The sequence below is a fragment of the Eleutherodactylus coqui genome, unplaced genomic scaffold, assembly GCF_035609145.1.
Source record: "Eleutherodactylus coqui strain aEleCoq1 unplaced genomic scaffold, aEleCoq1.hap1 HAP1_SCAFFOLD_417, whole genome shotgun sequence".
NCBI classification, from domain to species: Eukaryota; Metazoa; Chordata; class Amphibia; order Anura; family Eleutherodactylidae; genus Eleutherodactylus; species Eleutherodactylus coqui.
The window spans coordinates 40,564-60,848 of NW_027101877.1; the positions used below are offsets into that span (position 1 = coordinate 40,564).

The window sequence follows — 20,285 nt, forward strand, 5'->3', positions numbered from 1 at the left end:
TTGCTTTCCTTTTCGGAGGTGCGTTCGCACTGCAGAAAGCCCATAGGAAAGGAGGAGGAGCTGTCAACGGGCATTCTAAGCTGAATGTGCCTGCTCTCGTCAGATTGCGGCCGCCAGCCAGCTTGAGGCCTGGCAAGTACCAGTATGGGTGACCGGCTGGGAATCCCAGGTCCCGTAGACTTTTAAGGCCGTGAGTAGGTTTCTTTCCGTTTCGGAGGTGCGTTCGCACTGCAGAAAGCCCATAGGAAAGGAGGACGAGCTGTCAACGGGCATTCTAAGCTGAATGTGCCTGCTCTCGTCAGATCGCGGCCGCCAGCCAGCTTGAGGCCTGGCAAGTACCAGTATGGGTGACCGGCTGGGAATCCCAGGTCCCGTTGACTTTTAAGGCCGTGAGTAGGTTTCTTTCCTTTTCGCAGGTGCGTTCGCACTGCAGAAAGCCCATAGGAAAGGAGGAGGAGCTGTCAACGGGCATTCTAAGCTGAATGTGCCTGCTCTCGTCAGATCGCGGCCGCCAGCCAGCTTGAGGCCTGGCAAGTACCAGTATGGGTGACCGGCTGGGAATCCCAGGTCCCGTTGACTTTTAAGGCCGTGAGTAGGTTTCTTTCCGTTTCGGAGGTGCGTTCGCACTGCAGAAAGCCCGTAGGAAAGGAGGAGGAGCTGTCAACGGGCATTCTAAGCTGAATGTGCCTGCTCTCGTCAGATCGCGGCCGCCAGCCAGCTTGAGGCCTGGCAAGTACCAGTATGGGTGACCGGCTGGGAATCCCAGGTCCCGTTGACTTTTAAGGCCGTGAGTAGGTTTCTTTCCTTTTCGGAGGTGCGTTCGCACTGCAGAAAGCCCATAGGAAAGGAGGAGGAGCTGTCAACGGGCATTCTAAGCTGAATGTGCCTGCTCTCGTCAGATCGCGGCCGCCAGCCAGCTTGAGGCCTGGCAAGTACCAGTATGGGTGACCGGCTGGGAATCCCAGGTCCCGTTGACTTTTAAGGCCGTGAGTAGGTTTCTTTCCTTTTCGGAGGTGCGTTCGCACTGCAGAAAGCCCATAGGAAAGGAGGAGAAGCTGTCAACGGGCATTCTAAGCTGAATGTGCCTGCTCTCGTCAGATCGCGGCCGCCAGCCAGCTTGAGGCCTGGCAAGTACCAGTATGGGTGACCGGCTGGGAATCCCAGGTCCCGTTGACTTTTAAGGCCGTGAGTAGGTTTCTTTCCTTTTCGGAGGTGCGTTCGCACTGCAGAAAGCCCATAGGAAAGGAGGAGGAGCTGTCAATGGGCATTCTAAGCTGAATGTGCCTGCTCTCGTCAGATTGCGGCCGCCAGCCAGCTTGAGGCCTGGCAAGTACCAGTATGGGTGACCGGCTGGGAATCCCAGGTCCCGTTGACTTTTAAGGCCGTGAGTAGGTTGCTTTCCTTTTCGGAGGTGCGTTCGCACTGCAGAAAGCCCATAGGAAAGGAGGAGGAGCTGTCAACGGGCATTCTAAGCTGAATGTGCCTGCTCTCGTCAGATTGCGGCCGCCAGCCAGCTTGAGGCCTGGCAAGTACCAGTATGGGTGACCGGCTGGGAATCCCAGGTCCCGTAGACTTTTAAGGCCGTGAGTAGGTTTCTTTCCGTTTCGGAGGTGCGTTCGCACTGCAGAAAGCCCATAGGAAAGGAGGACGAGCTGTCAACGGGCATTCTAAGCTGAATGTGCCTGCTCTCGTCAGATCGCGGCCGCCAGCCAGCTTGAGGCCTGGCAAGTACCAGTATGGGTGACCGGCTGGGAATCCCAGGTCCCGTTGACTTTTAAGGCCGTGAGTAGGTTTCTTTCCTTTTCGCAGGTGCGTTCGCACTGCAGAAAGCCCATAGGAAAGGAGGAGGAGCTGTCAACGGGCATTCTAAGCTGAATGTGCCTGCTCTCGTCAGATCGCGGCCGCCAGCCAGCTTGAGGCCTGGCAAGTACCAGTATGGGTGACCGGCTGGGAATCCCAGGTCCCGTTGTCTTTTAAGGCCGTGAGTAGGTTTCTTTCCGTTTCGGAGGTGCGTTCGCACTGCAGAAAGCCCATAGGAAAGGAGGAGGAGCTGTCAACGGGCATTCTAAGCTGAATGTGCCTGCTCTCGTCAGATCGCGGCCGCCAGCCAGCTTGAGGCCTGGCAAGTACCAGTATGGGTGACCGGCTGGGAATCCCAGGTCCCGTTGACTTTTAAGGCCGTGAGTAGGTTTCTTTCCTTTTCGGAGGTGCGTTCGCACTGCAGAAAGCCCATAGGAAAGGAGGAGGAGCTGTCAACGGGCATTCTAAGCTGAATGTGCCTGCTCTCGTCAGATCGCGGCCGCCAGCCAGCTTGAGACCTGGCAAGTACCAGTATGGGTGACCGGCTGGGAATCCCAGGTCCCGTTGACTTTTAAGGCCGTGAGTAGGTTTCTTTCCTTTTCGGAGGTGCGTTCGCACTGCAGAAAGCCCATAGGAAAGGAGGAGGAGCTGTCAACGAGCATTCTAAGCTGAATGTGCCTGCTCTCGTCAGATCGCGGCCGCCAGCCAGCTTGAGGCCTGGCAAGTACCAGTATGGGTGACCGGCTGGGAATCCCAGGTCCCGTTGACTTTTAAGGCCGTGAGTAGGTTTCTTTCCTTTTCGGAGGTGCGTTCGCACTGCAGAAAGCCCATAGGAAAGGAGGAGGAGCTGTCAACGGGCATTCTAAGCTGAATGTACCTGCTCTCGTCAGATCGCGGCCGCCAGCCAGCTTGAGGCCTGGCAAGTACCAGTATGGGTGACCGGCTGGGAATCCCAGGTCCCGTTGACTTTTAAGGCCGTGAGTAGGTTTCTTTCCGTTTCGGAGGTGCGTTCGCACTGCAGAAAGCCCATAGGATAGGAGGAGGAGCTGTCAACGGGCATTCTAAGCTGAATGTGCCTGCTCTCGTCAGATCGCGGCCGCCAGCCAGCTTGAGGCCTGGCAAGTACCAGTATGGGTGACCGGCTGGGAATCCCAGGTCCCGTTGACTTTTAAGGCCGTGAGTAGGTTTCTTTCCTTTTCGGAGGTGCGTTCGCACTGCAGAAAGCCCATAGGAAAGGAGGAGGAGCTGTCAACGGGCATTCTAAGCTGAATGTGCCTGCTCTCGTCAGATCGCGGCCGCCAGCCAGCTTGAGGCCTGGCAAGTACCAGTATGGGTGACCGGCTGGGAATCCCAGGTCCCGTTGACTTTTAAGGCCGTGAGTAGGTTTCTTTCCGTTTCGGAGGTGCGTTCGCACTGCAGAAAGCCCATAGGAAAGGAGGAGGAGCTGTCAACGGGCATTCTAAGCTGAATGTGCCTGCTCTCGTCAGAAAGCGGCCGCCAGCCAGCTTGAGGCCTGGCAAGTACCAGTATGGGTGACCGGCTGGGAATCCCAGGTCCCGTTGACTTTTAAGGCCGTGAGTAGGTTTCTTTCCTTTTCGGAGGTGCGTTCGCACTGCAGAAAGCCCATAGGAAAGGAGGAGGAGCTGTCAACGGGTATTCTAAGCTGAATGTGCCTGCTCTCGTCAGATCGCGGCCGCCAGCCAGCTTGAGGCCTGGCAAGTACCAGTATGGGTGACCGGCTGGGAATCCTAGGTCCCGTTGACTTTTAAGGCCGTGAGTAGGTTTCTTTCCTTTTCGGAGGTGCGTTCGCACTGCAGAAAGCCCATAGGAAAGGAGGAGGAGCTGTCAATGGGAATTCTAAGCTGAATGTGCCTGCTCTCGTCAGATCGCGGCCGCCAGCCAGCTTGAGGCCGGGCAAGTACCAGTATGGGTGACCGGCTGGGAATCCCAGGTCCCGTTGACTTTTAAGGCCGTGAGTAGGTTTCTTTCCTTTTCGGGGGTGCGTTCGCACTGCAGAAAGCCCATAGGAAAGGAGGAGGAGCTGTCAATGGGCATTCTAAGCTGAATGTGCCTGCTCTCGTCAGATTGCGGCCGCCAGCCAGCTTGAGGCCTGGCAAGTACCAGTATGGGTGACCGGCTGGGAATCCCAGGTCCCGTTGACTTTTAAGGCCGTGAGTAGGTTGCTTTCCTTTTCGGAGGTGCGTTCGCACTGCAGAAAGCCCATAGGAAAGGAGGAGGAGCTGTCAACGGGCATTCTAAGCTGAATGTGCCTGCTCTCGTCAGATTGCGGCCGCCAGCCAGCTTGAGGCATGGCAAGTACCAGTATGGGTGACCGGCTGGGAATCCCAGGTCCCGTAGACTTTTAAGGCCGTGAGTAGGTTTCTTTCCGTTTCGGAGGTGCGTTCGCACTGCAGAAAGCCCATAGGAAAGGAGGAGGAGCTGTCAACGGGCATTCTAAGCTGAATGTGCCTGCTCTCGTCAGATCGCGGCCGCCAGCCAGCTTGAGGCCTGGCAAGTACCAGTATGGGTGACCGGCTGGGAATCCCAGGTCCCGTTGACTTTTAAGGCCGTGAGTAGGTTTCTTTCCGTTTCGGAGGTGCGTTCGCACTGCAGAAAGCCCATAGGAAAGGAGGAGGAGCTGTCAACGGGCATTCTAAGCTGAATGTGCCTGCTCTCGTCAGATCGCGGCCGCCAGCCAGCTTGAGGCCTGGCAAGTACCAGTATGGGTGACCGGCTGGGAATCCCAGGTCCCGTTGACTTTTAAGGCCGTGAGTAGGTTTCTTTCCTTTTCGGAGGTGCGTTCGCACTGCAGAAAGCCCATAGGAAAGGAGGAGGAGCTGTCAACGGGCATTCTAAGCTGAATGTGCCTGCTCTCGTCAGATCGCGGCCGCCAGCCAGCTTGAGGCCTGGCAAGTACCAGTATGGGTGACCGGCTGGGAATCCCAGGTCCCGTTGACTTTTAAGGCCGTGAGTAGGTTTCTTTCCTTTTCGGAGGTGCGTTCGCACTGCAGAAAGCCCATAGGAAAGGAGGAGAAGCTGTCAACGGGCATTCTAAGCTGAATATGCCTGCTCTCGTCAGATCGCGGCCGCCAGCCAGCTTGAGGCCTGGCAAGTACCAGTATGGGTGACCGGCTGGGAATCCCAGGTCCCGTTGACTTTTAAGGCCTTGAGTAGGTTTCTTTCCTTTTCGGAGGTGCGTTCGCACTGCAGAAAGCCCATAGGAAAGGAGGAGGAGCTGTCAACGGGCATTCTAAGCTGAATGTGCCTGCTCTCGTCAGATCGCGGCCGCCAGCCAGCTTGAGGCCTGGCAAGTACCAGTATGGGTGACCGGCTAGGAATCCCAGGTCCCGTTGACTTTTAAGGCCGTGAGTAGGTTTCTTTCCTTTTCGGAGGTGCGTTCGCACTGCAGAAAGCCCATAGGAAAGGAGGAGGAGCTGTCAACGGGCATTCTAAGCTGAATGTGCCTGCTCTCGTCAGATCGCGGCCGCCAGCCAGCTTGAGGCCTGGCAAGTACCAGTATGGGTGACCGGCTGGGAATCCCAGGTCCCGTTGACTTTTAAGGCCGTGAGTAGGTTTCTTTCCTTTTCGCAGGTGCGTTCGCACTGCAGAAAGCCCATAGGAAAGGAGGAGGAGCTGTCAATGGGCATTCTAAGCTGAATGTGCCTGCTCTCGTCAGATCGCGGCCGCCAGCCAGCTTGAGGCCTGGCAAGTACCAGTATGGGTGACCGGCTGGGAATCCCAGGTCCCGTTGACTTTTAAGGCCGTGAGTAGGTTTCTTTCCGTTTCGGAGGTGCGTTCGCACTGCAGAAAGCCCATAGGAAAGGAGGAGGAGCTGTCAACGGGCATTCTAAGCTGAATGTGCCTGCTCTCGTCAGATCGCGGCCGCCAGCCAGCTTGAGGCCTGGCAAGTACCAGTATGGGTGACCGGCTGGGAATCCCAGGTCCCGTTGACTTTTAAGGCCGTGAGTAGGTTTCTTTCCTTTTCGGAGGTGCGTTCGCACTGCAGAAAGCCCATAGGAAAGGAGGAGGAGCTGTCAACGGGCATTCTAAGCTGAATGTGCCTGCTCTCGTCAGATCGCGGCCGCCAGCCAGCTTGAGGCCTGGCAAGTACCAGTATGGGTGACCGGCTGGGAATCCCAGGTCCCGTTGACTTTTAAGGCCGTGAGTAGGTTTCTTTCCTTTTCGGAGGTGCGTTCGCACTGCAGAAAGCCCATAGGAAAGGAGGAGAAGCTGTCAACGGGCATTCTAAGCTGAATATGCCTGCTCTCGTCAGATCGCGGCCGCCAGCCAGCTTGAGGCCTGGCAAGTACCAGTATGGGTGACCGGCTGGGAATCCCAGGTCCCGTTGACTTTTAAGGCCTTGAGTAGGTTTCTTTCCTTTTCGGAGGTGCGTTCGCACTGCAGAAAGCCCATAGGAAAGGAGGAGGAGCTGTCAACGGGCATTCTAAGCTGAATGTGCCTGCTCTCGTCAGATCGCGGCCGCCAGCCAGCTTGAGGCCTGGCAAGTACCAGTATGGGTGACCGGCTGGGAATCCCAGGTCCCGTTGACTTTTAAGGCCGTGAGTAGGTTTCTTTCCTTTTCGGAGGTGCGTTCGCACTGCAGAAAGCCCATAGGAAAGGAGGAGGAGCTGTCAACGGGCATTCTAAGCTGAATGTGCCTGCTCTCGTCAGATCGCGGCCGCCAGCCAGCTTGAGGCCTGGCAAGTACCAGTATGGGTGACCGGCTGGGAATCCCAGGTCCCGTTGACTTTTAAGGCCGTGAGTAGGTTTCTTTCCTTTTCGGAGGTGCGTTCGCACTGCAGAAAGCCCATAGGAAAGGAGGAGGAGCTGTCAACGGGAATTCTAAGCTGAATGTGCCTGCTCTCGTCAGATCGCGGCCGCCAGCCAGCTTGAGGCCGGGCAAGTACCAGTATGGGTGACCGGCTGGGAATCCCAGGTCTCGTTGACTTTTAAGGCCGTGAGTAGGTTTTTTTCCTTTTCGGAGGTGCGTTCGCACTGCAGAAAGCCCATAGGAAAGGAGGAGGAGCTGTCAATGGGCATTCTAAGCTGAATGTGCCTGCTCTCGTCAGATTGCGGCCGCCAGCCAGCTTGAGGCCTGGCAAGTACCAGTATGGGTGACCGGCTGGGAATCCCAGGTCCCGTTGACTTTTAAGGCCGTGAGTAGGTTTCTTTCCTTTTCGGAGGTGCGTTCGCACTGCAGAAAGCCCATAGGAAAGGAGGAGAAGCTGTCAACGGGCATTCTAAGCTGAATGTGCCTGCTCTCGTCAGATCGCGGCCGCCAGCCAGCTTGAGGCCTGGCAAGTACCAGTATGGGTGACCGGCTGGGAATCCCAGGTCCCGTTGACTTTTAAGGCCGTGAGTAGGTTTCTTTCCGTTTCGGAGGTGCGTTCGCACTGCAGAAAGCCCATAGGAAAGGAGGAGGAGCTGTCAACGGGCATTCTAAGCTGAATGTGCCTGCTCTCGTCAGATCGCGGCCGCCAGCCAGCTTGAGGCCTGGCAAGTACCAGTATGGGTGACCGGCTGGGAATCCCAGGTCCCGTTGACTTTTAAGGCCGTGAGTAGGTTGCTTTCCTTTTCGGAGGTGCGTTCGCACTGCAGAAAGCCCATAGGAAAGGAGGAGGAGCTGTCAACGGGCATTCTAAGCTGAATGTGCCTGCTCTCGTCAGATCGCGGCCGCCAGCCAGCTTGAGGCCTGGCAAGTACCAGTATGGGTGACCGGCTGGGAATCCCAGGTCCCGTAGACTTTTAAGGCCGTGAGTAGGTTTCTTTCCGTTTCGGATGTGCGTTCGCACTGCAGAAAGCCCATAGGAAAGGAGGACGAGCTGTCAACGGGCATTCTAAGCTGAATGTGCCTGCTCTCGTCAGATCGCGGCCGCCAGCCAGCTTGAGGCCTGGCAAGTACCAGTATGGGTGACCGGCTGGGAATCCCAGGTCCCGTTGACTTTTAAGGCCGTGAGTAGGTTTCTTTCCTTTTCGCAGGTGCGTTCGCACTGCAGAAAGCCCATAGGAAAGGAGGAGGAGCTGTCAACGGGCATTCTAAGCTGAATGTGCCTGCTCTCGTCAGATCGCGGCCGCCAGCCAGCTTGAGGCCTGGCAAGTACCAGTATGGGTGACCGGCTGGGAATCCCAGGTCCCGTTGACTTTTAAGGCCGTGAGTAGGTTTCTTTCCGTTTCGGAGGTGCGTTCGCACTGCAGAAAGCCCATAGGAAAGGAGGAGGAGCTGTCAACGGGCATTCTAAGCTGAATGTGCCTGCTCTCGTCAGATCGCGGCCGCCAGCCAGCTTGAGGCCTGACAAGTACCAGTATGGGTGACCGGCTGGGAATCCCAGGTCCCGTTGACTTTTAAGGCCGTGAGTAGGTTTCTTTCCTTTTCGGAGGTGCGTTCGCACTGCAGAAAGCCCATAGGAAAGGAGGCGGAGCTGTCAACGGGCATTCTAAGCTGAATGTGCCTGCTCTCGTCAGATCGCGGCCGCCAGCCAGCTTGAGGCCTGGCAAGTACCAGTATGGGTGACCGGCTGGGAATCCCAGGTCCCGTTGACTTTTAAGGCCGTGAGTAGGTTTCTTTCCTTTTCGGAAGTGCGTTCGCACTGCAGAAAGCCCATAGGAAAGGAGGAGGAGCTGTCAACGGGCATTCTAAGCTGAATGTGCCTGCTCTCGTCAGATCGCGGCCGCCAGCCAGCTTGAGGCCTGGCAAGTAGAAGTATGGGTGACCGGCTGGGAATCCCAGGTCCCGTTGACTTTTAAGGCCGTGAGTAGGTTTCTTTCCTTTTCGGAGGTGCGTTCGCACTGCAGAAAGCCCATAGGAAAGGAGGAGGAGCTGTCAACGGGCATTCTAAGCTGAATGTGCCTGCTCTCGTCAGATCACGGCCGCCAGCCAGCTTGAGGCCTGGCAAGTACCAGTATGGGTGACCGGCTGGGAATCCCAGGTCCCGTTGACTTTTAAGGCCGTGAGTAGGTTTCTTTCCGTTTCGGAGGTGCGTTCGCACTGCAGAAAGCCCATAGGAAAGGAGGAGGAGTTGTCAACGGGCATTCTAAGCTGAATGTGCCTGCTCTCGTCAGATCGCGGCCGCCAGCCAGCTTGAGGCCTGGCAAGTACCAGTATGGGTGACCGGCTGGGAATCCCAGGTCCCGTTGACTTTTAAGGCCGTGAGCAGGTTGCTTTCCTTTTCGGAGGTGCGTTCGCACTGCAGAAAGCCCATAGGAAAGGAGGAGGAGCTGTCAACGGGCATTCTAAGCTGAATGTGCCTGCTCTCGTCAGATTGCGGCCGCCAGCCAGCTTGAGGCCTGGCAAGTACCAGTATGGGTGACCGGCTGGGAATCCCAGGTCCCGTAGACTTTTAAGGCCGTGAGTAGGTTTCTTTCCGTTTCGGAGGTGCGTTCGCACTGCAGAAAGCCCATAGGAAAGGAGGACGAGCTGTCAACGGGCATTCTAAGCTGAATGTGCCTGCTCTCGTCAGATCGCGGCCGCCAGCCAGCTTGAGGCCTGGCAAGTACCAGTATGGGTGACCGGCTGGGAATCCCAGGTCCCGTTGACTTTTAAGGCCGTGAGTAGGTTTCTTTCCTTTTCGCAGGTGCGTTCGCACTGCAGAAAGCCCATAGGAAAGGAGGAGGAGCTGTCAACGGGCATTCTAAGCTGAATGTGCCTGCTCTCGTCAGATCGCGGCCGCCAGCCAGCTTGAGGCCTGGCAAGTACCAGTATGGGTGACCGGCTGGGAATCCCAGGTCCCGTTGACTTTTAAGGCCGTGAGTAGGTTTCTTTCCGTTTCGGAGGTGCGTTCGCACTGCAGAAAGCCCGTAGGAAAGGAGGAGGAGCTGTCAACGGGCATTCTAAGCTGAATGTGCCTGCTCTCGTCAGATCGCGGCCGCCAGCCAGCTTGAGGCCTGGCAAGTACCAGTATGGGTGACCGGCTGGGAATCCCAGGTCCCGTTGACTTTTAAGGCCTTGAGTAGGTTTCTTTCCTTTTCGGAGGTGCGTTCGCACTGCAGAAAGCCCATAGGAAAGGAGGAGGAGCTGTCAACGGGCATTCTAAGCTGAATGTGCCTGCTCTCGTCAGATCGCGGCCGCCAGCCAGCTTGAGGCCTGGCAAGTACCAGTATGGGTGACCGGCTGGGAATCCCAGGTCCCGTTGACTTTTAAGGCCGTGAGTAGGTTTCTTTCCTTTTCGGAGGTGCGTTCGCACTGCAGAAAGCCCATAGGAAAGGAGGAGGAGCTGTCAACGGGAATTCTAAGCTGAATGTGCCTGCTCTCGTCAGATCGCGGCCGCCAGCCAGCTTGAGGCCGGGCAAGTACCAGTATGGGTGACCGGCTGGGAATCCCAGGTCTCGTTGACTTTTAAGGCCGTGAGTAGGTTTTTTTCCTTTTCGGAGGTGCGTTCGCACTGCAGAAAGCCCATAGGAAAGGAGGAGGAGCTGTCAATGGGCATTCTAAGCTGAATGTGCCTGCTCTCGTCAGATTGCGGCCGCCAGCCAGCTTGAGGCCTGGCAAGTACCAGTATGGGTGACCGGCTGGGAATCCCAGGTCCCGTTGACTTTTAAGGCCGTGAGTAGGTTTCTTTCCTTTTCGGAGGTGCGTTCGCACTGCAGAAAGCCCATAGGAAAGGAGGAGGAGCTGTCAACGGGCATTCTAAGCTGAATGTGCCTGCTCTCGTCAGATCGCGGCCGCCAGCCAGCTTGAGGCCTGGCAAGTACCAGTATGGGTGACCGGCTGGGAATCCCAGGTCCCGTTGACTTTTAAGGCCGTGAGTAGGTTTCTTTCCGTTTCGGAGGTGCGTTCGCACTGCAGAAAGCCCATAGGAAAGGAGGAGGAGCTGTCAACGGGCATTCTAAGCTGAATGTGCCTGCTCTCGTCAGATCGCGGCCGCCAGCCAGCTTGAGGCCTGGCAAGTACCAGTATGGGTGACCGGCTGGGAATCCCAGGTCCCGTTGACTTTTAAGGCCGTGAGTAGGTTGCTTTCCTTTTCGGAGGTGCGTTCGCACTGCAGAAAGCCCATAGGAAAGGAGGAGGAGCTGTCAACAGGCATTCTAAGCTGAATGTGCCTGCTCTCGTCAGATCGCGGCCGCCAGCCAGCTTGAGGCCTGGCAAGTACCAGTATGGGTGACCGGCTGGGAATCCCAGGTCCCGTAGACTTTTAAGGCCGTGAGTAGGTTTCTTTCCGTTTCGGATGTGCGTTCGCACTGCAGAAAGCCCATAGGAAAGGAGGACAAGCTGTCAACGGGCATTCTAAGCTGAATGTGCCTGCTCTCGTCAGATCGCGGCCGCCAGCCAGCTTGAGGCCTGGCAAGTACCAGTATGGGTGACCGGCTGGGAATCCCAGGTCCCGTTGACTTTTAAGGCCGTGAGTAGGTTTCTTTCCTTTTCGCAGGTGCTTTCGCACTGCAGAAAGCCCATAGGAAAGGAGGAGGAGCTGTCAACGGGCATTCTAAGCTGAATGTGCCTGCTCTCGTCAGATCGCGGCCGCCAGCCAGCTTGAGGCCTGGCAAGTACCAGTATGGGTGACCGGCTGGGAATCCCAGGTCCCGTTGACTTTTAAGGCCGTGAGTAGGTTTCTTTCCGTTTCGGAGGTGCGTTCGCACTGCAGAAAGCCCATAGGAAAGGAGGAGGAGCTGTCAACGGGCATTCTAAGCTGAATGTGCCTGCTCTCGTCAGATCGCGGCCGCCAGCCAGCTTGAGGCCTGACAAGTACCAGTATGGGTGACCGGCTGGGAATCCCAGGTCCCGTTGACTTTTAAGGCCGTGAGTAGGTTTCTTTCCTTTTCGGAGGTGCGTTCGCACTGCAGAAAGCCCATAGGAAAGGAGGCGGAGCTGTCAACGGGCATTCTAAGCTGAATGTGCCTGCTCTCGTCAGATCGCGGCCGCCAGCCAGCTTGAGGCCTGGCAAGTACCAGTATGGGTGACCGGCTGGGAATCCCAGGTCCCGTTGACTTTTAAGGCCGTGAGTAGGTTTCTTTCCTTTTCGGAAGTGCGTTCGCACTGCAGAAAGCCCATAGGAAAGGAGGAGGAGCTGTCAACGGGCATTCTAAGCTGAATGTGCCTGCTCTCGTCAGATCGCGGCCGCCAGCCAGCTTGAGGCCTGGCAAGTAGAAGTATGGGTGACCGGCTGGGAATCCCAGGTCCCGTTGACTTTTAAGGCCGTGAGTAGGTTTCTTTCCTTTTCGGAGGTGCGTTCGCACTGCAGAAAGCCCATAGGAAAGGAGGAGGAGCTGTCAACGGGCATTCTAAGCTGAATGTGCCTGCTCTCGTCAGATCACGGCCGCCAGCCAGCTTGAGGCCTGGCAAGTACCAGTATGGGTGACCGGCTGGGAATCCCAGGTCCCGTTGACTTTTAAGGCCGTGAGTAGGTTTCTTTCCGTTTCGGAGGTGCGTTCGCACTGCAGAAAGCCCATAGGAAAGGAGGAGGAGTTGTCAACGGGCATTCTAAGCTGAATGTGCCTGCTCTCGTCAGATCGCGGCCGCCAGCCAGCTTGAGGCCTGGCAAGTACCAGTATGGGTGACCGGCTGGGAATCCCAGGTCCCGTTGACTTTTAAGGCCGTGAGCAGGTTTCTTTCCTTTTCGGAGGTGCGTTCGCACTGCAGAAAGCCCATAGGAAAGGAGGAGGAGCTGTCAACGGGCATTCTAAGCTGAATGTGCCTGCTCTCGTCAGATCGCGGCCGCCAGCCAGCTTGAGGCCTGGCAAGTACCAGTATGGGTGACCGGCTGGGAATCCCAGGTCCCGTTGACTTTTAAGGCCGTGAGTAGGTTTCTTTCCTTTTCGGAGGTGCGTTCGCACTGCAGAAAGCCCATAGGAAAGGAGGAGGAGCTGTCAACGGGCATTCTAAGCTGAATGTGCCTGCTCTCGTCAGATCGCGGCCGCCAGCCAGCTTGAGGCCTGGCAAGTACCAGTATGGGTGACCGGCTGGGAATCCCAGGTCCCGTTGACTTTTAAGGCCGTGAGTAGGTTTCTTTCCTTTTCGGAGGTGCGTTCGCACTGCAGAAAGCCCATAGGAAAGGACGAGGAGCTGTCAACGGGAATTCTAAGCTGAATGTGCCTGCTCTCGTCAGATCGCGGCCGCCAGCCAGCTTGAGGCCTGGCAAGTACCAGTATGGGTGACCGGCTGGGAATCCCAGGTCCCGTTGACTTTTAAGGCCGTGAGTAGGTTTCTTTCCTTTTCGGAGGTGCGTTCGCACTGCAGAAAGCCCGTAGGAAAGGAGGAGGAGCTGTCAACGGGCATTCTAAGCTGAATGTGCCTGCTCTCGTCAGATCGCGGCCGCCAGCCAGCTTGAGGCCTGGCAAGTACCAGTATGGGTGACCGGCTGGGAATCCCAGGTCCCGTTGACTTTTAAGGCCGTGAGTAGGTTTCTTTCCTTTTCGGAGGTGCGTTCGCACTGCAGAAAGCCCATAGGAAAGGAGGAGGAGCTGTCAATGGGCATTCTAAGCTGAATGTGACTGCTCTCGTCAGATCGCGGCCGCCAGCCAGCTTGAGGCCTGGCAAGTACCAGTATGGGTGACCGGCTGGGAATCCCAGGTCCCGTTGACTTTTAAGGCCGTGAGTAGGTTGCTTTCCTTTTCGGAGGTGCGTTCGCACTGCAGAAAGCCCATAGGAAAGGAGGAGGAGCTGTCAACGGGCATTCTAAGCTGAATGTGCCTGCTCTCGTCAGATCGCGGCCGCCAGCCAGCTTGAGGCCTGGCAAGTACCAGTATGGGTGACCGGCTGGGAATCCCAGGTCCCGTTGACTTTTAAGGCCGTGAGTAGGTTTCTTTCCTTTTCGGAGGTGCGTTCGCACTGCAGAAAGCCCATAGGAAAGGAGGAGGAGCTGTCAACGGGCATTCTAAGCTGAATGTGCCTGCTCTCGTCAGATCGCGGCCGCCAGCCAGCTTGAGGCCTGGCAAGTACCAGTATGGGTGACCGGCTGGGAATCCCAGGTCCCGTTGACTTTTAAGGCCGTGAGTAGGTTTCTTTCCGTTTCGGAGGTGCGTTCGCACTGCAGAAAGCCCATAGGAAAGGAGGAGGAGCTGTCAACGGGCATTCTAAGCTGAATGTGCCTGCTCTCGTCAGATCGCGGCCGCCAGCTTGAGGCCTGGCAAGTACCAGTATGGGTGACCGGCTGGGAATCCCAGGTCCTGTTGACTTTTAAGGCCGTGAGTAGGTTGCTTTCCTTTTCGGAGGTGCGTTCGCACTGCAGAAAGCCCATAGGAAAGGAGGAGGAGCTGTCAACGGGCATTCTAAGCTGAATGTGCCTGCTCTCGTCAGATCGCGGCCGCCAGCCAGCTTGAGGCCTGGCAAGTACCAGTATGGGTGACCGGCTGGGAATCCCAGGTCCCGTTGACTTTTAAGGCCGTGAGTAGGTTTCTTTCCTTTTTGGAGGTGCGTTCGCACTGCAGAAAGCCCATAGGAAAGGAGGAGGAGCTGTCAACGGGCATTCTAAGCTGAATGTGCCTGCTCTCGTCAGATCGCGGCCGCCAGCCAGCTTGAGGCCTGGCAAGTACCAGTATGGGTGACCGGCTGGGAATCCCAGGTCCCGTTGACTTTTAAGGCCGTGAGTAGGTTTCTTTCCTTTTCGGAGGTGCGTTCGCACTGCAGAAAGCCCATAGGAAAGGAGGAGGAGCTGTCAACGGGAATTCTAAGCTGAATGTGCCTGCTCTCGTCAGATCGCGGCCGCCAGCCAGCTTGAGGCCTGGCAAGTACCAGTATGGGTGACCGGCTGGGAATCCCAGGTCCCGTTGACTTTTAAGGCCGTGAGTAGGTTTCTTTCCTTTTCGGAGGTGCGTTCGCACTGCAGAAAGCCCGTAGGAAAGGAGGAGGAGCTGTCAACGGGCATTCTAAGCTGAATGTGCCTGCTCTCGTCAGATCGCGGCCGCCAGCCAGCTTGAGGCCTGGCAAGTACCAGTATGGGTGACCGGCTGGGAATCCCAGGTCCCGTTGACTTTTAAGGCCGTGAGTAGGTTGCTTTCCTTTTCGGAGGTGCGTTCGCACTGCAGAAAGCCCATAGGAAAGGAGGAGGAGCTCTCAACGGGCATTCTAAGCTGAATGTGCCTGCTCTCGTCAGATCGCGGCCGCCAGCCAGCTTGAGGCCTGGCAAGTACCAGTATGGGTGACCGGCTGGGAATCCCAGGTCCCGTTGACTTTTAAGGCCGTGAGTAGGTTTCTTTCCTTTTCGGAGGTGCGTTCACACTGCAGAAAGCCCATAGGAAAGGAGGAGGAGCTGTCAACGGGCATTCTAAGCTGAATGTGCCTGCTCTCGTCAGATCGCGGCCGCCAGCCAGCTTGAGGCCTGGCAAGTACCAGTATGGGTGACCGGCTGGGAATCCCAGGTCCCGTTGACTTTTAAGGCCGTGAGTAGGTTTCTTTCCGTTTCGGAGGTGCGTTCGCACTGCAGAAAGCCCATAGGAAAGGAGGAGGAGCTGTCAACGGGCATTCTAAGCTGAATGTGCCTGCTCTCGTCAGATCGCGGCCGCCAGCCAGCTTGAGGCCTGGCAAGTACCAGTATGGGTGACCGCCTGGGAATCCCAGGTCCTGTTGACTTTTAAGGCCGTGAGTAGGTTGCTTTCCTTTTCGGAGGTGCGTTCGCACTGCAGAAAGCCCATAGGAAAGGAGGAGGAGCTGTCAACGGGCATTCTAAGCTGAATGTGCCTGCTCTCGTCAGATCGCGGCCGCCAGCCAGCTTGAGGCCTGGCCAGTACCTGTATGGGTGACCGGCTGGGAATCCCAGGTCCCGTTGACTTTTAAGGCCGTGAGTAGGTTTCTTTCCTTTTTGGAGGTGCGTTCGCACTGCAGAAAGCCCATAGGAAAGGAGGAGGAGCTGTCAACGGGCATTCTAAGCTGAATGTGCCTGCTCTCGTCAGATCGCGGCCGCCAGCCAGCTTGAGGCCTGGCAAGTACCAGTATGGGTGACCGGCTGGGAATCCCAGGTCCCGTTGACTTTTAAGGCCGTGAGTAGGTTTCTTTCCTTTTCGGAGGTGCGTTCGCACTGCAGAAAGCCCATAGGAAAGGAGGAGGAGCTGTCAACGGGAATTCTAAGCTGAATGTGCCTGCTCTCGTCAGATCGCGGCCGTCAGCCAGCTTGAGGCCTGGCAAGTACCAGTATGGGTGACCGGCTGGGAATCCCAGGTCCCGTTGACTTTTAAGGCCGTGAGTAGGTTTCTTTCCTTTTCGGAGGTGCGTTCGCACTGCAGAAAGCCCGTAGGAAAGGAGGAGGAGCTGTCAACGGGCATTCTAAGCTGAATGTGCCTGCTCTCGTCAGATCGCGGCCGCCAGCCAGCTTGAGGCCTGGCAAGTACCAGTATGGGTGACCGGCTGGGAATCCCAGGTCCCGTTGACTTTTAAGGCCGTGAGTAGGTTGCTTTCCTTTTTGGAGGTGCGTTCGCACTGCAGAAAGCCCATAGGAAAGGAGGAGGAGCTCTCAACGGGCATTCTAAGCTGAATGTGCCTGCTCTCGTCAGATCGCGGCCGCCAGCCAGCTTGAGGCCTGGCAAGTACCAGTATGGGTGACCGGCTGGGAATCCCAGGTCCCGTTGACTTTTAAGGCCGTGAGTAGGTTTCTTTCCTTTTCGGAGGTGCGTTCGCACTGCAGAAAGCCCATAGGAAAGGAGGAGGAGCTGTCAACGGGCATTCTAAGCTGAATGTGCCTGCTCTCGTCAGATCGCGGCCGCCAGCCAGCTTGAGGCCTGGCAAGTACCAGTATGGGTGACCGGCTGGGAATCCCAGGTCCCGTTGACTTTTAAGGCCGTGAGTAGGTTTCTTTCCGTTTCGGAGGTGCGTTCGCACTGCAGAAAGCCCATAGGAAAGGAGGAGGAGCTGTCAACGGGCATTCTAAGCTGAATGTGCCTGCTCTCGTCAGATCGCGGCCGCCAGCCAGCTTGAGGCCTGGCAAGTACCAGTATGGGTGACCGCCTGGGAATCCCAGGTCCTGTTGACTTTTAAGGCCGTGAGTAGGTTGCTTTCCTTTTCGGAGGTGCGTTCGCACTGCAGAAAGCCCATAGGAAAGGAGGAGGAGCTGTCAACGGGCATTCTAAGCTGAATGTGCCTGCTCTCGTCAGATCGCGGCCGCCAGCCAGCTTGAGGCCTGGCCAGTACCTGTATGGGTGACCGGCTGGGAATCCCAGGTCCCGTTGACTTTTAAGGCCGTGAGTAGGTTATTTTCCTTTTTGGAGGTGCGTTCGCACTGCAGAAAGCCCATAGGAAAGGAGGAGGAGCTGTCAACGGGCATTCTAAGCTGAATGTGCCTGCAATCGTCAGATCGCGGCCGCCAGCCAGCTTGAGGCCTGGCAAGTACCAGTATGGGTGACCGGCTGGGAATCCCAGGTCCCGTTGACTTTTAAGGCCGTGAGTAGGTTTCTTTCCTTTTCGGAGGTGCGTTCGCACTGCAGAAAGCCCATAGGAAAGGAGGAGGAGCTGTCAACGGGAATTCTAAGCTGAATGTGCCTGCTCTCGTCAGATCGCGGCCGTCAGCCAGCTTGAGGCCTGGCAAGTACCAGTATGGGTGACCGGCTGGGAATCCCAGGTCCCGTTGACTTTTAAGGCCGTGAGTAGGTTTCTTTCCTTTTCGGAGGTGCGTTCGCACTGCAGAAAGCCCGTAGGAAAGGAGGAGGAGCTGTCAACGGGCATTCTAAGCTGAATGTGCCTGCTCTCGTCAGATCGCGGCCGCCAGCCAGCTTGAGGCCTGGCAAGTACCAGTATGGGTGACCGGCTGGGAATCGCAGGTCCCGTTGACTTTTAAGGCCGTGAGTAGGTTGCTTTCCTTTTCGGAGGTGCGTTCGCACTGCAGAAAGCCCATAGGAAAGGAGGAGGAGCTCTCAACGGGCATTCTAAGCTGAATGTGCCTGCTCTCGTCAGATTGCGGCCGCCAGCCAGCTTGAGGCCTGGCAAGTACCAGTATGGGTGACCGGCTGGGAATCCCATGTCCCGTTGAATTTTAAGGCCGTGAGTAGGTTGCTTTCCTTTTCGGAGGTGCGTTCGCACTGCAGAAAGCCCATAGGAAAGGAGGAGGAGCTGTCAACAGGCATTCTAAGCTGAATGTGCCTGCTCTCGTCAGATCGCGGCCGCCAGCCAGCTTGAGGCCTGGCAAGTACCAGTATGGGTGACCGGCTGGGAATCCCAGGTCCCGTTGACTTTTAAGGCCGTGAGTAGGTTTCTTTCCTTTTCGGAGGTGCGTTCACACTGCAGAAAGCCCATAGGAAAGGAGGAGGAGCTGTCAACTGGCATTCTAAGCTGAATGTGCCTGCTCTCGTCAGATCGCGGCCGCCAGCCAGCTTGAGGCCTGGCAAGTACCAGTATGGGTGACCGGCTGGGAATCCCAGGTCCCGTTGACTTTTAAGGCCGTGAGTAGGTTTCTTTCCTTTTCGGAAGTGCGTTCGCACTGCAGAAAGCCCATAGGAAAGGAGGAGGAGCTGTCAACGGGCATTCTAAGCTGAATGTGCCTGCTCTCGTCAGATCGCGGCCGCCAGCCAGCTTGAGGCCTGGCAAGTACCAGTATGGGTGACCGGCTGGGAATCCCAGGTCCCGTTGACTTTTAAGGCCGTGAGTAGGTTTCTTTCCTTTTTGGAGGTGCGTTCGCACTGCAGAAAGCCCATAGGAAAGGAGGAGGAGCTGTCAACGGGCATTCTAAGCTGAATGTGCCTGCTCTCGTCAGATCGCGGCCGCCAGCCAGCTTGAGGCCTGGCAAGTACCAGTATGGGTGACCGGCTGGGAATCCCAGGTCCCGTTGACTTTTAAGGCCGTGAGTAGGTTTCTTTCCGTTTCGGAGGTGCGTTCGCACTGCAGAAAGCCCATAGGAAAGGAGGAGGAGCTGTCAACGGGCATTCTAAGCTGAATGTGCCTGCTCTCGTCAGATCGCGGCCACCAGCCAGCTTGAGGCCTGGCAAGTACCAGTATGGGTGACCGGCTGGGAATCCCAGGTCCCGTTGACTTTTAAGGCCGTGAGTAGGTTCCTTTCCTTTTCGGAGGTGCGTTCGCACTGCAGAAAGCCCATAGGAAAGGAGGAGGAGCTGTCAACGGGCATTCTAAGCTGAATGTGCCTGCTCTCGTCAGATCGCGGCCGCCAGCCAGCTTGAGGCCTGGCAAGTACCAGTATGGGTGACCGCCTGGGAATCCCAGGTCCTGTTGACTTTTAAGGCCGTGAGTAGGTTGCTTTCCTTTTCGGAGGTGCGTTCGCACTGCAGAAAGCCCATAGGAAAGGAGGAGGAGCTGTCAACGGGCATTCTAAGCTGAATGTGCCTGCTCTCGTCAGATCGCGGCCGCCAGCCAGCTTGAGGCCTGGCCAGTACCTGTATGGGTGACCGGCTGGGAATCCCAGGTCCCGTTGACTTTTAAGGCCGTGAGTAGGTTTCTTTCCTTTTTGGAGGTGCGTTCGCACTGCAGAAAGCCCATAGGAAAGGAGGAGGAGCTGTCAACGGGCATTCTAAGCTGAATGTGCCTGCTCTCGTCAGATCGCGGCCGCCAGCCAGCTTGAGGCCTGGCAAGTACCAGTATGGGTGACCGGCTGGGAATCCCAGGTCCCGTTGACTTTTAAGGCCGTGAGTAGGTTTCTTTCCTTTTCGGAGGTGCGTTCGCACTGCAGAAAGCCCATAGGAAAGGAGGAGGAGCTGTCAACGGGCATTCTAAGCTGAATGTGCCTGCTCTCGTCAGATCGCGGCCGCCAGCCAGCTTGAGGCCTGGCCAGTACCTGTATGGGTGACCGGCTGGGAATCCCAGGTCCCGTTGACTTTTAAGGCCGTGAGTAGGTTATTTTCCTTTTTGGAGGTGCGTTCGCACTGCAGAAAGCCCATAGGAAAGGAGGAGGAGCTGTCAACGGGCATTCTAAGCTGAATGTGCCTGCTCTCGTCAGATCGCGGCCGCCAGCCAGCTTGAGGCCTGGCAAGTACCAGTATGGGTGACCGGCTGGGAATCCCAGGTCCCGTTGACTTTTAAGGCCGTGAGTAGGTTTCTTTCCTTTTCGGAGGTGCGTTCGCACTGCAGAAAGCCCGTAGGAAAGGAGGAGGAGCTGTCAACGGGCATTCTAAGCTGAATGTGCCTGCTCTCGTCAGATCGCGGCCGCCAGCCAGCTTGAGGCCTGGCAAGTACCAGTATGGGTGACCGGCTGGGAATCGCAGGTCCCGTTGACTTTTAAGGCCGTGAGTAGGTTGCTTTCCTTTTCGGAGGTGCGTTCGCACTGCAGAAAGCCCATAGGAAAGGAGGAGGAGCTCTCAACGGGCATTCTAAGCTGAATGTGCCTGCTCTCGTCAGATTGCGGCCGCCAGCCAGCTTGAGGCCTGGCAAGTACCAGTATGGGTGACCGGCTGGGAATCCCATGTCCCGTTGAATTTTAAGGCCGTGAGTAGGTTGCTTTCCTTTTCGGAGGTGCGTTCGCACTGCAGAAAGCCCATAGGAAAGGAGGAGGAGCTGTCAACAGGCATTCTAAGCTGAATGTTCCTGCTCTCGTCAGATCGCGGCCGCCAGCCAGCTTGAGGCCTGGCAAGTACCAGTATGGGTGACCGGCTGGGAATCCCAGGTCCCGTTGACTTTTAAGGCC

General features: G+C 56.6%; 98 pseudogenes; all 98 read left to right on the top strand.

The window, feature by feature from the left end:
* The first annotated feature begins 62 nt into the window (after nucleotides 1–62).
* On the top strand, nucleotides 63–181 carry LOC136593084 (5S ribosomal RNA; annotated as a pseudogene).
* Nucleotides 182–261: 80 nt separating this feature from the next.
* Nucleotides 262–380, top strand: LOC136592729 (5S ribosomal RNA; annotated as a pseudogene).
* An 80-nt stretch (nucleotides 381–460) lies between these two features.
* On the top strand, nucleotides 461–579 carry LOC136592731 (5S ribosomal RNA; annotated as a pseudogene).
* Nucleotides 580–659: 80 nt separating this feature from the next.
* Nucleotides 660–778, top strand: LOC136592732 (5S ribosomal RNA; annotated as a pseudogene).
* An 80-nt stretch (nucleotides 779–858) lies between these two features.
* LOC136592733 (5S ribosomal RNA) lies at nucleotides 859–977 on the top strand (annotated as a pseudogene).
* Nucleotides 978–1,057: 80 nt separating this feature from the next.
* Nucleotides 1,058–1,176, top strand: LOC136592734 (5S ribosomal RNA; annotated as a pseudogene).
* An 80-nt stretch (nucleotides 1,177–1,256) lies between these two features.
* Nucleotides 1,257–1,375, top strand: LOC136593074 (5S ribosomal RNA; annotated as a pseudogene).
* Nucleotides 1,376–1,455: 80 nt separating this feature from the next.
* On the top strand, nucleotides 1,456–1,574 carry LOC136593086 (5S ribosomal RNA; annotated as a pseudogene).
* Nucleotides 1,575–1,654: 80 nt separating this feature from the next.
* Nucleotides 1,655–1,773, top strand: LOC136592736 (5S ribosomal RNA; annotated as a pseudogene).
* An 80-nt stretch (nucleotides 1,774–1,853) lies between these two features.
* Nucleotides 1,854–1,972, top strand: LOC136592951 (5S ribosomal RNA; annotated as a pseudogene).
* An 80-nt stretch (nucleotides 1,973–2,052) lies between these two features.
* Nucleotides 2,053–2,171, top strand: LOC136592737 (5S ribosomal RNA; annotated as a pseudogene).
* Nucleotides 2,172–2,251: 80 nt separating this feature from the next.
* Nucleotides 2,252–2,370, top strand: LOC136592964 (5S ribosomal RNA; annotated as a pseudogene).
* An 80-nt stretch (nucleotides 2,371–2,450) lies between these two features.
* On the top strand, nucleotides 2,451–2,569 carry LOC136593017 (5S ribosomal RNA; annotated as a pseudogene).
* Nucleotides 2,570–2,649: 80 nt separating this feature from the next.
* On the top strand, nucleotides 2,650–2,768 carry LOC136592792 (5S ribosomal RNA; annotated as a pseudogene).
* Nucleotides 2,769–2,848: 80 nt separating this feature from the next.
* On the top strand, nucleotides 2,849–2,967 carry LOC136592738 (5S ribosomal RNA; annotated as a pseudogene).
* Nucleotides 2,968–3,047: 80 nt separating this feature from the next.
* On the top strand, nucleotides 3,048–3,166 carry LOC136592739 (5S ribosomal RNA; annotated as a pseudogene).
* Nucleotides 3,167–3,246: 80 nt separating this feature from the next.
* Nucleotides 3,247–3,365, top strand: LOC136592995 (5S ribosomal RNA; annotated as a pseudogene).
* An 80-nt stretch (nucleotides 3,366–3,445) lies between these two features.
* LOC136593059 (5S ribosomal RNA) lies at nucleotides 3,446–3,564 on the top strand (annotated as a pseudogene).
* Nucleotides 3,565–3,644: 80 nt separating this feature from the next.
* On the top strand, nucleotides 3,645–3,763 carry LOC136593028 (5S ribosomal RNA; annotated as a pseudogene).
* Nucleotides 3,764–3,843: 80 nt separating this feature from the next.
* LOC136593075 (5S ribosomal RNA) lies at nucleotides 3,844–3,962 on the top strand (annotated as a pseudogene).
* Nucleotides 3,963–4,241: 279 nt separating this feature from the next.
* On the top strand, nucleotides 4,242–4,360 carry LOC136592740 (5S ribosomal RNA; annotated as a pseudogene).
* Nucleotides 4,361–4,440: 80 nt separating this feature from the next.
* Nucleotides 4,441–4,559, top strand: LOC136592741 (5S ribosomal RNA; annotated as a pseudogene).
* Nucleotides 4,560–4,639: 80 nt separating this feature from the next.
* LOC136592743 (5S ribosomal RNA) lies at nucleotides 4,640–4,758 on the top strand (annotated as a pseudogene).
* An 80-nt stretch (nucleotides 4,759–4,838) lies between these two features.
* LOC136592884 (5S ribosomal RNA) lies at nucleotides 4,839–4,957 on the top strand (annotated as a pseudogene).
* Nucleotides 4,958–5,037: 80 nt separating this feature from the next.
* LOC136592973 (5S ribosomal RNA) lies at nucleotides 5,038–5,156 on the top strand (annotated as a pseudogene).
* Nucleotides 5,157–5,236: 80 nt separating this feature from the next.
* Nucleotides 5,237–5,355, top strand: LOC136592744 (5S ribosomal RNA; annotated as a pseudogene).
* Nucleotides 5,356–5,435: 80 nt separating this feature from the next.
* On the top strand, nucleotides 5,436–5,554 carry LOC136592932 (5S ribosomal RNA; annotated as a pseudogene).
* Nucleotides 5,555–5,634: 80 nt separating this feature from the next.
* LOC136592745 (5S ribosomal RNA) lies at nucleotides 5,635–5,753 on the top strand (annotated as a pseudogene).
* An 80-nt stretch (nucleotides 5,754–5,833) lies between these two features.
* On the top strand, nucleotides 5,834–5,952 carry LOC136592747 (5S ribosomal RNA; annotated as a pseudogene).
* An 80-nt stretch (nucleotides 5,953–6,032) lies between these two features.
* Nucleotides 6,033–6,151, top strand: LOC136592885 (5S ribosomal RNA; annotated as a pseudogene).
* An 80-nt stretch (nucleotides 6,152–6,231) lies between these two features.
* Nucleotides 6,232–6,350, top strand: LOC136592748 (5S ribosomal RNA; annotated as a pseudogene).
* An 80-nt stretch (nucleotides 6,351–6,430) lies between these two features.
* Nucleotides 6,431–6,549, top strand: LOC136592749 (5S ribosomal RNA; annotated as a pseudogene).
* Nucleotides 6,550–6,629: 80 nt separating this feature from the next.
* Nucleotides 6,630–6,748, top strand: LOC136593043 (5S ribosomal RNA; annotated as a pseudogene).
* An 80-nt stretch (nucleotides 6,749–6,828) lies between these two features.
* LOC136593076 (5S ribosomal RNA) lies at nucleotides 6,829–6,947 on the top strand (annotated as a pseudogene).
* Nucleotides 6,948–7,027: 80 nt separating this feature from the next.
* LOC136592750 (5S ribosomal RNA) lies at nucleotides 7,028–7,146 on the top strand (annotated as a pseudogene).
* An 80-nt stretch (nucleotides 7,147–7,226) lies between these two features.
* LOC136592751 (5S ribosomal RNA) lies at nucleotides 7,227–7,345 on the top strand (annotated as a pseudogene).
* An 80-nt stretch (nucleotides 7,346–7,425) lies between these two features.
* Nucleotides 7,426–7,544, top strand: LOC136592939 (5S ribosomal RNA; annotated as a pseudogene).
* An 80-nt stretch (nucleotides 7,545–7,624) lies between these two features.
* On the top strand, nucleotides 7,625–7,743 carry LOC136592752 (5S ribosomal RNA; annotated as a pseudogene).
* An 80-nt stretch (nucleotides 7,744–7,823) lies between these two features.
* LOC136592753 (5S ribosomal RNA) lies at nucleotides 7,824–7,942 on the top strand (annotated as a pseudogene).
* An 80-nt stretch (nucleotides 7,943–8,022) lies between these two features.
* Nucleotides 8,023–8,141, top strand: LOC136592891 (5S ribosomal RNA; annotated as a pseudogene).
* Nucleotides 8,142–8,221: 80 nt separating this feature from the next.
* LOC136592755 (5S ribosomal RNA) lies at nucleotides 8,222–8,340 on the top strand (annotated as a pseudogene).
* Nucleotides 8,341–8,420: 80 nt separating this feature from the next.
* On the top strand, nucleotides 8,421–8,539 carry LOC136593106 (5S ribosomal RNA; annotated as a pseudogene).
* Nucleotides 8,540–8,619: 80 nt separating this feature from the next.
* On the top strand, nucleotides 8,620–8,738 carry LOC136593032 (5S ribosomal RNA; annotated as a pseudogene).
* Nucleotides 8,739–8,818: 80 nt separating this feature from the next.
* LOC136592756 (5S ribosomal RNA) lies at nucleotides 8,819–8,937 on the top strand (annotated as a pseudogene).
* An 80-nt stretch (nucleotides 8,938–9,017) lies between these two features.
* LOC136593087 (5S ribosomal RNA) lies at nucleotides 9,018–9,136 on the top strand (annotated as a pseudogene).
* An 80-nt stretch (nucleotides 9,137–9,216) lies between these two features.
* LOC136592758 (5S ribosomal RNA) lies at nucleotides 9,217–9,335 on the top strand (annotated as a pseudogene).
* An 80-nt stretch (nucleotides 9,336–9,415) lies between these two features.
* On the top strand, nucleotides 9,416–9,534 carry LOC136592759 (5S ribosomal RNA; annotated as a pseudogene).
* Nucleotides 9,535–9,614: 80 nt separating this feature from the next.
* On the top strand, nucleotides 9,615–9,733 carry LOC136592760 (5S ribosomal RNA; annotated as a pseudogene).
* An 80-nt stretch (nucleotides 9,734–9,813) lies between these two features.
* On the top strand, nucleotides 9,814–9,932 carry LOC136592761 (5S ribosomal RNA; annotated as a pseudogene).
* Nucleotides 9,933–10,012: 80 nt separating this feature from the next.
* On the top strand, nucleotides 10,013–10,131 carry LOC136593045 (5S ribosomal RNA; annotated as a pseudogene).
* Nucleotides 10,132–10,211: 80 nt separating this feature from the next.
* On the top strand, nucleotides 10,212–10,330 carry LOC136593078 (5S ribosomal RNA; annotated as a pseudogene).
* Nucleotides 10,331–10,410: 80 nt separating this feature from the next.
* LOC136592762 (5S ribosomal RNA) lies at nucleotides 10,411–10,529 on the top strand (annotated as a pseudogene).
* An 80-nt stretch (nucleotides 10,530–10,609) lies between these two features.
* Nucleotides 10,610–10,728, top strand: LOC136592763 (5S ribosomal RNA; annotated as a pseudogene).
* An 80-nt stretch (nucleotides 10,729–10,808) lies between these two features.
* Nucleotides 10,809–10,927, top strand: LOC136593103 (5S ribosomal RNA; annotated as a pseudogene).
* Nucleotides 10,928–11,007: 80 nt separating this feature from the next.
* LOC136592764 (5S ribosomal RNA) lies at nucleotides 11,008–11,126 on the top strand (annotated as a pseudogene).
* Nucleotides 11,127–11,206: 80 nt separating this feature from the next.
* LOC136592765 (5S ribosomal RNA) lies at nucleotides 11,207–11,325 on the top strand (annotated as a pseudogene).
* Nucleotides 11,326–11,405: 80 nt separating this feature from the next.
* Nucleotides 11,406–11,524, top strand: LOC136592892 (5S ribosomal RNA; annotated as a pseudogene).
* Nucleotides 11,525–11,604: 80 nt separating this feature from the next.
* LOC136592767 (5S ribosomal RNA) lies at nucleotides 11,605–11,723 on the top strand (annotated as a pseudogene).
* Nucleotides 11,724–11,803: 80 nt separating this feature from the next.
* Nucleotides 11,804–11,922, top strand: LOC136593107 (5S ribosomal RNA; annotated as a pseudogene).
* An 80-nt stretch (nucleotides 11,923–12,002) lies between these two features.
* LOC136593034 (5S ribosomal RNA) lies at nucleotides 12,003–12,121 on the top strand (annotated as a pseudogene).
* Nucleotides 12,122–12,201: 80 nt separating this feature from the next.
* On the top strand, nucleotides 12,202–12,320 carry LOC136592769 (5S ribosomal RNA; annotated as a pseudogene).
* An 80-nt stretch (nucleotides 12,321–12,400) lies between these two features.
* Nucleotides 12,401–12,519, top strand: LOC136592770 (5S ribosomal RNA; annotated as a pseudogene).
* Nucleotides 12,520–12,599: 80 nt separating this feature from the next.
* On the top strand, nucleotides 12,600–12,718 carry LOC136592771 (5S ribosomal RNA; annotated as a pseudogene).
* An 80-nt stretch (nucleotides 12,719–12,798) lies between these two features.
* Nucleotides 12,799–12,917, top strand: LOC136592960 (5S ribosomal RNA; annotated as a pseudogene).
* An 80-nt stretch (nucleotides 12,918–12,997) lies between these two features.
* Nucleotides 12,998–13,116, top strand: LOC136592772 (5S ribosomal RNA; annotated as a pseudogene).
* An 80-nt stretch (nucleotides 13,117–13,196) lies between these two features.
* On the top strand, nucleotides 13,197–13,315 carry LOC136593098 (5S ribosomal RNA; annotated as a pseudogene).
* Nucleotides 13,316–13,395: 80 nt separating this feature from the next.
* Nucleotides 13,396–13,514, top strand: LOC136592774 (5S ribosomal RNA; annotated as a pseudogene).
* Nucleotides 13,515–13,594: 80 nt separating this feature from the next.
* LOC136592775 (5S ribosomal RNA) lies at nucleotides 13,595–13,713 on the top strand (annotated as a pseudogene).
* Nucleotides 13,714–13,793: 80 nt separating this feature from the next.
* On the top strand, nucleotides 13,794–13,908 carry LOC136593040 (5S ribosomal RNA; annotated as a pseudogene).
* An 80-nt stretch (nucleotides 13,909–13,988) lies between these two features.
* LOC136592776 (5S ribosomal RNA) lies at nucleotides 13,989–14,107 on the top strand (annotated as a pseudogene).
* An 80-nt stretch (nucleotides 14,108–14,187) lies between these two features.
* Nucleotides 14,188–14,306, top strand: LOC136592777 (5S ribosomal RNA; annotated as a pseudogene).
* An 80-nt stretch (nucleotides 14,307–14,386) lies between these two features.
* LOC136592961 (5S ribosomal RNA) lies at nucleotides 14,387–14,505 on the top strand (annotated as a pseudogene).
* Nucleotides 14,506–14,585: 80 nt separating this feature from the next.
* Nucleotides 14,586–14,704, top strand: LOC136592778 (5S ribosomal RNA; annotated as a pseudogene).
* Nucleotides 14,705–14,784: 80 nt separating this feature from the next.
* LOC136593036 (5S ribosomal RNA) lies at nucleotides 14,785–14,903 on the top strand (annotated as a pseudogene).
* Nucleotides 14,904–14,983: 80 nt separating this feature from the next.
* LOC136592781 (5S ribosomal RNA) lies at nucleotides 14,984–15,102 on the top strand (annotated as a pseudogene).
* Nucleotides 15,103–15,182: 80 nt separating this feature from the next.
* On the top strand, nucleotides 15,183–15,301 carry LOC136592895 (5S ribosomal RNA; annotated as a pseudogene).
* Nucleotides 15,302–15,381: 80 nt separating this feature from the next.
* Nucleotides 15,382–15,500, top strand: LOC136592909 (5S ribosomal RNA; annotated as a pseudogene).
* An 80-nt stretch (nucleotides 15,501–15,580) lies between these two features.
* LOC136592782 (5S ribosomal RNA) lies at nucleotides 15,581–15,699 on the top strand (annotated as a pseudogene).
* Nucleotides 15,700–15,779: 80 nt separating this feature from the next.
* LOC136592917 (5S ribosomal RNA) lies at nucleotides 15,780–15,898 on the top strand (annotated as a pseudogene).
* An 80-nt stretch (nucleotides 15,899–15,978) lies between these two features.
* On the top strand, nucleotides 15,979–16,097 carry LOC136592783 (5S ribosomal RNA; annotated as a pseudogene).
* Nucleotides 16,098–16,177: 80 nt separating this feature from the next.
* LOC136593038 (5S ribosomal RNA) lies at nucleotides 16,178–16,296 on the top strand (annotated as a pseudogene).
* An 80-nt stretch (nucleotides 16,297–16,376) lies between these two features.
* On the top strand, nucleotides 16,377–16,495 carry LOC136592784 (5S ribosomal RNA; annotated as a pseudogene).
* An 80-nt stretch (nucleotides 16,496–16,575) lies between these two features.
* Nucleotides 16,576–16,694, top strand: LOC136593018 (5S ribosomal RNA; annotated as a pseudogene).
* An 80-nt stretch (nucleotides 16,695–16,774) lies between these two features.
* Nucleotides 16,775–16,893, top strand: LOC136592910 (5S ribosomal RNA; annotated as a pseudogene).
* Nucleotides 16,894–17,172: 279 nt separating this feature from the next.
* On the top strand, nucleotides 17,173–17,291 carry LOC136592918 (5S ribosomal RNA; annotated as a pseudogene).
* Nucleotides 17,292–17,371: 80 nt separating this feature from the next.
* On the top strand, nucleotides 17,372–17,490 carry LOC136593008 (5S ribosomal RNA; annotated as a pseudogene).
* Nucleotides 17,491–17,769: 279 nt separating this feature from the next.
* Nucleotides 17,770–17,888, top strand: LOC136593052 (5S ribosomal RNA; annotated as a pseudogene).
* Nucleotides 17,889–17,968: 80 nt separating this feature from the next.
* LOC136593089 (5S ribosomal RNA) lies at nucleotides 17,969–18,087 on the top strand (annotated as a pseudogene).
* An 80-nt stretch (nucleotides 18,088–18,167) lies between these two features.
* Nucleotides 18,168–18,286, top strand: LOC136592785 (5S ribosomal RNA; annotated as a pseudogene).
* Nucleotides 18,287–18,366: 80 nt separating this feature from the next.
* On the top strand, nucleotides 18,367–18,485 carry LOC136592786 (5S ribosomal RNA; annotated as a pseudogene).
* An 80-nt stretch (nucleotides 18,486–18,565) lies between these two features.
* LOC136592852 (5S ribosomal RNA) lies at nucleotides 18,566–18,684 on the top strand (annotated as a pseudogene).
* Nucleotides 18,685–18,764: 80 nt separating this feature from the next.
* LOC136593116 (5S ribosomal RNA) lies at nucleotides 18,765–18,883 on the top strand (annotated as a pseudogene).
* Nucleotides 18,884–18,963: 80 nt separating this feature from the next.
* LOC136592912 (5S ribosomal RNA) lies at nucleotides 18,964–19,082 on the top strand (annotated as a pseudogene).
* An 80-nt stretch (nucleotides 19,083–19,162) lies between these two features.
* Nucleotides 19,163–19,281, top strand: LOC136592787 (5S ribosomal RNA; annotated as a pseudogene).
* Nucleotides 19,282–19,361: 80 nt separating this feature from the next.
* Nucleotides 19,362–19,480, top strand: LOC136592913 (5S ribosomal RNA; annotated as a pseudogene).
* An 80-nt stretch (nucleotides 19,481–19,560) lies between these two features.
* Nucleotides 19,561–19,679, top strand: LOC136592788 (5S ribosomal RNA; annotated as a pseudogene).
* Nucleotides 19,680–19,759: 80 nt separating this feature from the next.
* LOC136593009 (5S ribosomal RNA) lies at nucleotides 19,760–19,878 on the top strand (annotated as a pseudogene).
* A 279-nt stretch (nucleotides 19,879–20,157) lies between these two features.
* LOC136593060 (5S ribosomal RNA) lies at nucleotides 20,158–20,276 on the top strand (annotated as a pseudogene).
* Nucleotides 20,277–20,285: the final 9 nt, after the last annotated feature.